We start from the raw sequence: 11,923 nt of genomic DNA, 5'->3' as shown, positions 1-11,923 counted from the left end.
AGGTCGCGGTCGCTAACTTCATCACCCCGACTCCTCCCACTCCTCGTGGCTCCTCCTCCTATTGGCTCCTCCCCCTCTCCTTGGCTCCTCCCACTCCCCTTAGCTCCTCCCCCTCCTCTTGGCTCCTCCTCCTATTGGCTCCTCCTCCTCCTATTGGCTCCTCCTCCTCTTGGCAGCCGCCGTGGTCTCGCATGGGGGGGAGCGGTGGCGCAGCGGTTAGCGCGCTTCGTAAAGCTCAGAATCTGTGGTTTTTCCCATTTCTCTTTCATACGTAGATATTACTGGAGGAATCCGAAAAGCTACAAAGCTCTCTCTCTCTTTGTTTTCTTCTCACAGATGTCCGGTAGAAGGGGGGGGGGGTACAGGTCAGAACGGTTATGCTGGAGGAATCCGATGAGCTACAAAGCTCTTTTTGTCCGGTAGGATAGGGGTTCAAAAAGCTACAAGAACAAAAAATACCAAAAACGCGATAGGGGTGCAACGTATAGGAAAGGTAAACAAATCGCCTAAACAAAATAATATAAAACACAAAACTAAACTTGAAATCAATTTGACCCAGGCAAAGCCCACGGAGCCATCAGCTTCGCTTGCAGAAGCGACGCAGTCGGTCCTGGGGCCTCGCCTAGGTCGACTCAGCCCTTAAAACGAGTTCGTGTGTTCACGTCGACCCCTCGGGGGGAGACAAAGGCGACCGGGCGTGGTTGTCGGCCCACCAACCCTCGCCGGGTACGGCGCCCAAGGGCCTTCCAGTTCCAGGGCCCCATTGTCCAAGAGGCCACGGTAGACACGGTGCCCAAGGGCCTGCGAAAATCTAAAGGGCCCACGATTTAGTTTTGTTATCGATGGAAATTCACGATTTTTTTTCATCGATGAAATTTCACGGCATCATTTTAAAGCTGCGTCATCCGATGTGATAATCATAGTACAAAGGAATAGTTGAAACATTTTCGCTTGAATTTTTTAGAAATCTCAACAATTTCAAATTAAATCTGCTCATCTGTGGCTCAAAGCGCTCTCTCTCTCCCATGGATTGAGGGTACAAAGTGAATAATGAGTGTATCTTTCGATCTAAAGCTTTCGTGACTGCAGGGATTCATCTTCTTGGTTCTTTCGGTAAAGTCACGTAGAAGGGAAGTAAGAAAATATTATTCTATTACTATTATTTTATTACTTAATAATAAAGTATTATTTTATTACTTCCCTTCTACGTGACTTTACCGAAAGAACCAAGAAAATGAATGTATCATCAGCAGTGGCGACGTCTCTTCCAGTGGCTGGCTGGAAAAAGTATGAAACAAGCCGGGTCACGGCGGTGATAGTAGTGACATGGGGCAACAGCAGTAGCAATTGCGTACCGTGTCAATCCGTACGGTTTACCCCGTATTCTTGTACATGGAAATTGAGTTTCCAGGTCCGACACGGCGTACAGCCGTTTCAACACAGACAAAAAATGTGTCTGTGTTTGTGTCTCTCCCCTGTGATCATGGGACTTTGTCGGATGCACGTTGAGATTATAAGTGGCACGGGGTGGTCAATAAGGTCTGAACTGCTCTGTAATGAGGTGGGCACTGATAAGGGCTTGAAAGGTATGCAATTGTATAAAGTTATCACTGTAGACATACGAAACCGAAGTGATCTGGGGCCTACAAGAACCTGAATCTGGTCCTGGGAGTCGCATGCTTTTGAGGACTGGCTCCCAGGGCCGGATTAAGGTCCTTGAAGGCCCGATGGTACTTCTGTTTCGTGGGCCTGCAGTGATAACTTTACTGCTGCTGCCTCGTGTTTACTACCCTCGCTCTGCTCTCTGTAGGGAATGAGATATTGCGAACAAAAAAACACAATTTGAAGATGTTTATTTGCTAATTTTTCAATAAAAACTATCTCAAAATGGTCATCTCCGGTGTTCATCTGAAATAGTCATCTCACCGGATGAAAAAATATTGACATGACTCTGCCTCTGTGTAAATATCTTTACTCAAGAAGATATCTTGGTAAAACATTTTTAAATCATACAACCAAAAACAAATTGTCAGGTTTAGTTTCGTAGGCCCTAGGCACAGTGCCCGGGCCTATTGAACAACACGTCCCTGGCCTAGGGCCCCTGCCAAGATCCTTGACCCAGCCCTGCGGCCTTCACAGCCGCTAAGAGCACTTGCCCCAGCGACTCTGGGAAGGCTACACGGCACCCCGGGGGAACTTTGTCTTTGTGGTTCACGTGACCAGGAGCGCGCTTAGTGCCCTCCCCCCTCCCTCGCCTGCTGGTGGGAGGAGCGACGGCGGCGGCCGCGGGGGAGGGGGGGGGGGTCGCGTGGGCGGGTCACGTGACCGCCGCGCGCGTGACTGCTGACTCATCTTTGTTGGGATCAGCTGACACATGTTTCATTCATTCATTCTCTCATTCATTCGAGGTCCCCATTAACTCGTTGAGAGGAGGGTCCATGCCAAGCTTCGGTCAGCTTGGGGTGGCGAGGATTGCTGCTGCGACAGCCGTGGCAGCTGTCCCTGTGCACGAGAGATACAAAGACAAAGGTTCCCCGTGATAGGCTCTAGCAGGCTGTCGGGGCAAGTGCTGTTAGCGAGCACCTATGAAGGCCGGAACGGCACACGAGGGGGTGGGTGGCCAGCGACCACGCCCGGTCGGCTTTGTCTCCCCAGTGGCGATGTTTACACATCGTGTGAGGCTGAGTCGACCTAGGGGAGGCCCATGACCGGTTCAGATAATCGTCACTCGGTGTTGGCCGTGAGCGGGAATCGAACTCGGGACGCCGGGTTCGTAGCGCAGCGTAGCGCTAACCGCTGCACCACCGCTCACCCACCCCTCACCCACTCACCCACCGCTCACCCACCCCACACCCACCCCTCACCCACCGCTCACCCACCGCTCACCAACCGCTCACCCACCCACTCACCCACCGCTCACCCACCCCACACCCACCCCTCACCCACCGCTCAGCCACCGCTCACCCACCGCTCACCCACCCACTGACCCACTGCTCACCCATCCCTCACCCACCGCTCACCCACCCCTCACCCACCGACTCACCCACCCACTCACCCACCGCTCACCCACCCCTCACCCACCCCTCACCCACCGCTCAACCACCCCTCACCCACCGCTCACCCACCCACTCACCCACCGCTCAACCACCCCTCACCCACCCCATACCCACCCACTCACCCACCCCACACCCACCCCTCACCCACCCACTCACATCTTCACTTTCATCAGCAAGCAGCATCACCACCAGCAGCAGCATAGTTCACAAAGACAATGCAGATGCTGCTGCTGATAACCATGATCCTGTTGATGCTGCTGATAATTCTGCAGATTTTTGCCGATGACGCTGCAGACGATGATCTCTTCCCCCTCCACATTTAGAATCAACATCACGCGTTTCGAGTATTTGGCTGCTGCTAAACATTTGCACCTGATGAGCAGCTTCATGGCCAGGTCGCTTCTCACAAACGGCTTCATCGGCAGGAACAACTCCACGGAGGTTCAGATGTCTTATAAACGAACCCCCATTTAATTCTCGAAAACGTAACTTGATTTGTTAACAAAAAAGTAAGCTTCATTTAAAACAGAAATGAATATTGTGATAAACCGCCACTTTTTTTTATAATTTTCTTTATGTGGATTTCACACCTGATGACGATTGCTTGTGTTGCAGTCGAAACGTCGTGAGAATTTTTTTAGTTTTATATTTATATTATTTTATTATTTCCCTTCTACGTGACTTTACCGAAATAACCAAGAATAGAAATGAATGTTTGTTGTTGTACCGTTCTGCCCTGCCCCGACTAGATATCTGCGAGAATATTGTGAGTCACGAGACATCTGGACGATCGTGTAGATGTCACCGCTGATGATGCCGTTGCGGACGAAGTCTGTGCAGTGTGTCAGGGGATGGGCATCGTTCGTTAATGAGCAACGTTAGGCGAGATTAGCGTTAGATTTGTTCTGAAATTAGGATAATGAGCGCTTTAATATAGCAGTGTGATTCATGCAAACTGCATTATCACATCGCTGCACAATCCACAAGACGCCCACACGAAAGGAATTTCACAACATTCATGCGGTGAGCGAATTATTTTTTGTTCAACAAGGGTAAAGCTCACCGAGTTATACAATTTAACCTTATGGTGGGACCGCCAATTCGTTACTAACATTGTACATCTTATGGATGTACTCTCCAACACACCGGTGGGCTGAAGTAGTAATTAATTGGCGCGTTGTTTACGTGACAAACCTTACTGGCCGTGTCGGGTGGTGGAGGGTTACGACACATTTATACTTACGCGATCTAACCGACAAAGCCTTTGTTATGAATAATACCGATCGCGAAAGGCCACTACGCGTTAAACATTCGCATCATGTAACGTGTATCTCCGAGTTGGGAGCAAATTGCTCTCTGAAGGATTCTCCGACCACCACCCTAACCCGAACCTTAACCCAATCTCCACCCTCGAATCATTCCTCTCACAGCTCAGCAACGAAGGGAAACGCTCCACGTGCCTCCAGACAACTGCAGGGGGCCACAGTTTTGACAAATCCCCTCCTGCCCCCGTGAAGACCACGATCACATTGACTGGCGTTTATAATCTATCATTCGTTTGCCCTCTGCGAGCTTTTACGTTCGATTTAACCTCGTTGGAATCGCTCCTGAAGTGTTTATAATTATTATGTTAAGGATGATGATAATGATGACGATTTGATTTGTAATGTGTGAGTTTTGCGGGGGAGAGTATGCAGAGTGGAGCGGTAGCGTAGGGGTTAAAACCAGTGACAGCGATCATATGAAGCGGTCGTCCTGGGCTCCCCCTCGATACTCAAATGGTTACCTGGTGCGGTGTGTAGGCATCGCTACTGGGGAGACAAAGGCGGTCGGGCGTGGTGCTGGTCATCCACTCCCTCGTGGACTGTTCCTTCACAGGTGCTACTCGCTAACCACACTTGCCCCAATAGTCTGTTCAAGGCTATACGGGGGTTCTGTGTCTTTGTGCAGAGTGGATGGCAGGCGTGCGTGGGGTGGGGTATTGAAATATCTAGGCGATGGGAGATCGATAGCGGAGAGTCGCTTCAGCTGCCCCGAACAGGTTTGAGGCGGTTGGAGAACTAATCAGTAGGGGGGTTGGGGGGGCGATAGGGGGGAGGAGGAGGAAGGAGGAGGAGGTGGGAGGAGGGGTGAATGATGGCGAGATGCCGCACCCCAAAAGGTCGCAGAGAGGCGTCGCGATGGGCCCTTCTGTTGTTGGGCTGGAATGTTTAAAGAGACGAACCACAACCAGCTGCCTCTGCCTCAGTTGGAATTAATAGAGGCGGCATGTTAATGCGATCTCACACGCACGGACCCCTCTCGCCTCCGCATGTATGTCTGTATGTCTGTATGTGTGTGTGTGTTGGGTCCTGGGTCTGCCCCGTGACCTCCTGCCAGCGGGCGTTCGACACTTCACGTGGCCTCAAGGTGCACATGGCCTGGCACAAGCGTCGTGGTGACGTCACCGCCACTTAGTGGCGAATGGCGGTTGTTGTGTGTTGAACTTCTTTCACACCGTACGTAGTCAGCCATGCTCATCGGAGATGCGGGTCAAGGACAACAAACTAAACAACAAAAAGCAGTTCTGAAGAAGTGACTCTTTTTGAGTTGTGTCGGACGAAATAATTTTGCCCAATGTCGTAAGGATCGGTTGTTCGCCGGTATTTTATTGAAATAACTTCTTACACGCCGGTCGTAGCGAGCCGTGCTCATCGGAGGCGATTGGAGCAGGCCTGGCTCATGCCTATGAGACAAAGCGAATGTCGACAGCGGCTCCTTGCCTCTAAGATGCAGCAGGTCCATGAGACACCGCGGTTACCAAATCTGTCCACAGTTTGCTGCTCGTCTTGACGCAATGCTTCTGGAATTATGCACTCCCGGTGCGGCTGATGGGAACGTGTTAAGAAACACTGAATATATTGTTTTGTGTGTGTTAATGTGGAGATGCGGATGCGTCAAGGGGACATTGCTGGTTTGTTTGTTCCTTAATCCGTGGGAATGTTTCGCAAATCGCTGGTGGTGAAACTTCGTACAGCAACCCTCTATTGTTTTGAGGAGGGCAGAGCCATCGTACCTGTTTGGCAACACTCTCCTAGGCAGCTCCGTCACGGTTCGCTTGACAGCAGCACAGCGCGAGACATCGTCAAGTGAACCTCCGGTGATGGACTACCGCAGGAGAGGGGCCACACTAAAGGCCACCTGGTGGCCCCATGTGGCCTTTAGTGCGCCCCTCCCCCCCCAATAAACACATGTGAATTGTTTTGGTTTAACACGTAGGCGTTCGCGACCAATATCATCCAAAATACATACTCTTTGGTTCTTTCGGTAAAGTCACGTAGGTATAAAATAATGTATTTTATTTTAAAGTCACGTAGGTATGAAATAAAATACAATTTTATTTTATACCTACGTGACTTTACCGAAAGAACCAAAGTATGGATTCCTGTAGTCACGAAAGCTTCAAGATCCAAAATACATCTTCTTGGTTCTTTCGGTAAAGTCACGTAGAAGGGAAGTAATAAAATAATAAAAATAAAACATAATAAAATAATAATATAATAAAATAATTATTACTTCCCTTCTACGTGACTTTACCGAAAGAACCAAGAAGGTGAATCCCTGCAGTCACGAAAGATTTAAATCAAGATCCAAAATAGTTTTTTTGGGGGGGGGGCGGGTTAGATCTTGTGAATATATAAATGTGTCGATAAAGCCGCCACCACCCGACACAGCCAATTAGCAAGGTTTGTCACGTAAACAGAACATGCGGATTCGTTACTCGTACAGCACGCCGGTGTGGGACAGCCTGTCGAAGCTAGTTGTAATTACTGGCGAAACGTCGAACTCAGATTGGAAATGTTGTGGATTTGCTCTCTAACACACTACTGGTGTTGCTGTACTGGTGACGAATCGGCAAGCTCTGTTCACGTGACAAACCTTACTCATTGGCTGTGTCGGGTGGTGGCGGGTTTTACGACACATATTTACGCGATCTAACCCAAACCCCCCAACCCCCCTATATTATGAGTGACTTATTTAGTCTTGCAGGCGGTGTGGCGGCACTCACGCTGATGATCTCCTATCGGTGAAAGTTGACCCCCTCTGTCAATGAGTGAAGAACATGAGACGGCAAGGGCTGTTGAAGTGGCGTTAATTAATGTCAGAAGTCGTCTTGTGTATTGCATTTGCCCTGTACACGTAAGAGTTAGAATGGTGAATTCCTGTTGTCCTGTTTGTTGTGACCTGCTGACCCGCTCCCTGACTGGACAATCTGTGAACAGTGTCTTCAGAGCTCATCGCATTCCTCCGGTCTAAATAAGGATTCCGATTCTCATGCCATTCGGAGTGTTTCTGCTCTTCGCATTACAATGGTCAACACACTTTTTCTGGCATAAGGTATTCCAACGGTTTTAAGGTAATTTTGGGGTGCCGATTCCAAATCTGGCATCAGTTTTTGTCCATCACATCAGGTTTTTGAGATATCAAATATTGCATTGTCAATAAAAACGGCAGAATAAAAATATGAAATAAATGTGGATATCTACATAAAATGATATTATAAACACACTATCCTAAAAATACAGCACCATATTTTAACACTAAAGCAGTCACTGACTCGCAACAACTTGCAATCATAAGTGACAGAGTTAATTTCGGGTAAAATCAATGAAAATGGGGTATGCCGATAGCATAAAAATGAGACGTGATAGAGCAAATCTGAGATCAGATTTGGAATCAGCACCCTGAAATTAGTCTAAAACAGCTGCAAAAGTCCAGGCCAGAAAAAAAACTTTTTTTTGTTGACCAGTGTTACCCAAGGTCTCCGTTTGATTCAAAACACCATTGCGTGCGTGTGTGCCGAGCCAAGCGGCATCGTCGTTTACAGAAGGCAGTGTCCTCCCAGTAAACATTCCAACGTCCAGTCAACGTTGACCCAGCAAGGTGCCATGTTTACCACGCTGACAATGCCCACGAGGCTTTGTCATCGAACGCAATCTTCGATTTCGTGCAGCCGCGCCCGCGCCTCGGGCTGTCGCCACTGCTGCCGGACAACAACAATAACAAAACAACAACAACAAATCAACAACAAAGCCGCCGGCTCCGTTTGGAACCCGCCGGAGCTGTCGTCCCAGACGAACGGCGTTCGAACATCGAACCCAGACGGGTGACGGAGCACGAGGAATCGATGCCCCCGTCGATCATGACGGGGGCAGCCGCCACACTCAATAATGCTGATTTTTTTTGCACGGCAAGTGAGCTGTGACGTCACATCTGTCACGTGACCCGCGCATGTGGAAGCGTAACGCGTTGTAGTGTAGTGGTTAGCGCGCTGTCTGTGCGTGTGTGTGTGGGGGAGCGGTGGGTGTAGTGGTTAGCGCGCTGTCTGTGTGTTGGGGGGAGTGGTGGGTGTAGTGGTTAGCGCGCTGTCTGTGTGTGTGGGGGGGAGCGGTGGGTGTAGTGGTTAGCGCGCTGTCTGTGTGTTGGGGGGAGTGGTGGGTGTAGTGGTTAGCGCGCTGTCTGTGTGTTGGGGGGAGTGGTGGGTGTAGTGGTTAGCGCGCTGTCTGTGTGTTGGGGGGAGTGGTGGGTGTAGTGGTTAGCGCGCTGTCTGTGTGTTGGGGGGAGTGGTGGGTGTAGTGGTTAGCGCGCTGTCTGTGTGTTGGGGGGAGTGGTGGGTGTAGTGGTTAGCGCGCTGTCTGTGTGTTGGGGGGAGTGGTGGGTGTAGTGGTTAGCGCGCTGTCTGTGTGTTGGGGGGAGTGGTGGGTGTAGTGGTTAGCGCGCTGTGTGTGTGGGGGAGGGAGCGGTGGTGTAGTGGTTAGCGCGCTGTCTGTGTGTTGGGGGGAGTGGTGGGTGTAGTGGTTAGCGCGCTGTCTGTGTGTTGGGGGGAGTGGTGGGTGTAGTGGTTAGCGCGCTGTCTGTGTGTTGGTGGGAGTGGTGGGTGTAGTGGTTAGCGCGCTGTGTGTGCGTGTGTGTGGGGGGAGCGGTGGTGTAGTGGTTAGCGCGCTGCCTGTGCGTGTGTGTGGGGGGAGCGGTAGTGTAGTGGTTAGCGCGCTGTGTGTGTGTGTGGGGGGAGCGGTAGTGTAGTGGTTAGCGCGCTGTGTGTGTGTGTGGGGGGAGCGGTGGTGTAGTGGTTAGCGCGCTGCCTGTGCGTGTGTGTGGGGGGAGCGGTAGTGTAGTGGTTAGCGCGCTGTGTGTGTGGGGGAGGGAGCGGTGGTGTAGTGGTTAGCGCGCTGCCTGTCTGTGTGTGTGGGGGGAGCGGTAGTGTAGTGGTTAGCGCGCTGTGTGTGTGTGGGGGAGGGAGCGGTAGTGTAGTGGTTAGTGCGCTGTGTGTGTGTGTGGGGGAGCGGTGGTGTAGTGGTTAGCGCGCTGTCTGTGCGTGTGTGTGGGGGGAGCGGTAGTGTAGTGGTTAGCGCGCTGTGTGTGTGGGGGGGAGTGGTGGGTGTAGTGGTTAGCGCGCTGTCTCTGTGTGTGTGGGGGGGGGGAGCGGTGGGTGTAGTGGTTAGCGCTACGCTGCGCTACGAACCCGGCGACCCGAGTTCGATTCCCGCTCACGGCCACCACCGGTGACGATTATTTGAACCGGTCATGGGCCTCCCCTAGGTCGACTCAGCCTCAAACAAATAACTGTTGTGTTGTGTGAACATTGCCACTGGGGAGATAAAGGCGGCAGGGCGTGGTGGATCCAAGTCCCGGGCGAAGCCGGGTAGTACAGGTAGTGTGTATATGTACTGTATAGCAAGGATAGTCACAGTGTAAATACAAAGAGGCAGAGTCAATGTCAATCGGTTTCATTTCATAAGGTGAGAGAAATTAACACCGGAGACGAACTTTTCGAGATTTTTTTAATTACAAAATTAGAAAGTAACAAATCAAATACTCTTCGGTTCTTTCGGTAAAGTCACGTAGGTATAAAACTAAATTAATTTAATCACGACGTTTCGATTGCAACACAAGCAATCATCATCAGGTGGGAAAACCACAGCAATAAAAAAAATTGGCTGCAGTCACGAAAACTTGAAATCAATCAAATTGTGTTTCTCGCACAACAAGCGGGTGACCGCGGCGGTAGCAGTAACGTGTGGCAGCAGAACCAGCTGTAGAAATCATCACTGATGGCTTGCATCCCACTGGGATATTTGCACACAGTGTTGGTGTACGGTGCTTTTTCTGCAATATTTTGCTGTCTTTTCTTGGATTTTCTGTTTGCACATAGTCACTTTAAGATGTTTTCTTGTTCATGTTTTTTTGTTTGTTGCGGTTGCACCCGATTCAAGAGCTGAATGGCTCACAGGGCTATACCTAATAAATAAACTTGAAAACTTGAAACTTGACTGCAGGAATCCATACTCTTTGGTTCTTTTGGTAAAGTCACGTAGGTATAAAAATAATAGATTAGTTGTTTCTTGCTGTGGTTGTCCCACCTGATGACGATTGCTTGTGTTACGATCGAAACGTCGTGATCTATTATTTGTCTACCTACGTGACTTTACCGAAAGAACCAAAGAGTTTGCTTTCTTGGTGTTTAGTTCGTTGTCCTTCCGATCAGCGCGGTTTGCTACGCGCGACGCCAAAGAAGTTCAACGTTTGAATTTCGAACTTTTGTGTCAATTCCTGGAGCAATGTCGCCCCCGGGCGGTGTGGCTCGGGACATTTGCCCGGACGAGAAGATTCCAGCTCGACAGGAGACGCAACGCCCCCCTCTGGGCAGCCGAGGACTCCCCCCCAAACTGGAACGACTGTTGTCGCTGTTCGCGTGCTCCGCTGCTGTCCGCGATGCCCTCCTTCCATCGCTCTCTGCCACGTGGACCTCACTCTCAACGTGACCCGGTTCAACTGCGTCCTCGTCACACCCACTCACTCACCATCTCTCACACTCACCCACCATCTCTCACACTCACCCACCATCTCTCTCACCCACCGTCTCTCCCACTCACCCAGGACCCACCATCCCTCACACTCACCCACCATCTCTCCCACTCTCCCACTCACCCACCATCTCTCCCACTCACCCACCATCTCTCCCACTCACCCACCATCTCTCCCACTCACCCACCATCTCTCCCACTCACCCACCATCTCTCCCACTCACTCACCATCTCTCACACTCACTCACCATCTCTCCCACTTATCCACCATCTCTCCCACTCACCCAGGACCCACCATCTCTCCCACTCACTCACCATCTCTCCCACTCACTCACCCACCATCTCTCACACTCATCCACCATCTCTCCCACTCACCCAGGACCCACCATCCCTCCCACTCACCCACCATCTCTCCCACTCACTCACCATCCCTCCCACTCACTCACCCACCATCTCTCACACTCATCTACCATCTCTCCCACTCACCCAGGACCCACCATCCCTCCCACTCATCTACCATCTCTCCCACTCACCCAGGACCCACCATCTCTCCCACTCCCCATCTCTCCCACACACCCAGCGCTCGCCCAGGAGCGGTGGACTGTGCAGAATATTGGGAAAAGACCACGAAGGTTGTTGGGACATGAGACACGACAAAGAAGAAGACCCAGCAGTAGTGTGGCTTACCGCTGCACCACCGCTCCCCTGACACACACACACTCACCTATGCACTAACACCGCCCCATTACCAAGTTTGGGTTGGTGCAGACCATACCTGTCAACCCCTTGTCAGTGCCCTACCTCATTACAGACCAATTCAGTCCTTATTGGTCACCCCGTGCCCTTATAAATCTCAACGTTCATCCTACAAAGCCCCATCACAAGGGAGAACCACAAACAAATAGACAAAATAAAATGTTGCCCGTGTTGAAACGGCTGTACGCAGTAAGGACCTGAAAACCCAATTTCCCTGTACAAGAATACGGGGTAAACTATATGGGTGGACAGCTATGAATTGAGGGT

This window comes from Lethenteron reissneri, chromosome 56 (assembly GCF_015708825.2).
Source record: "Lethenteron reissneri isolate LAM-NWPU_2019-01 chromosome 56, ASM1570882v1, whole genome shotgun sequence".
In the NCBI taxonomy this organism is placed as follows: domain Eukaryota; kingdom Metazoa; phylum Chordata; class Hyperoartia; order Petromyzontiformes; family Petromyzontidae; genus Lethenteron; species Lethenteron reissneri.
The sequence above is the reverse complement of the archived record's forward strand: the minus strand, read 5'-3'. Positions refer to the sequence as shown.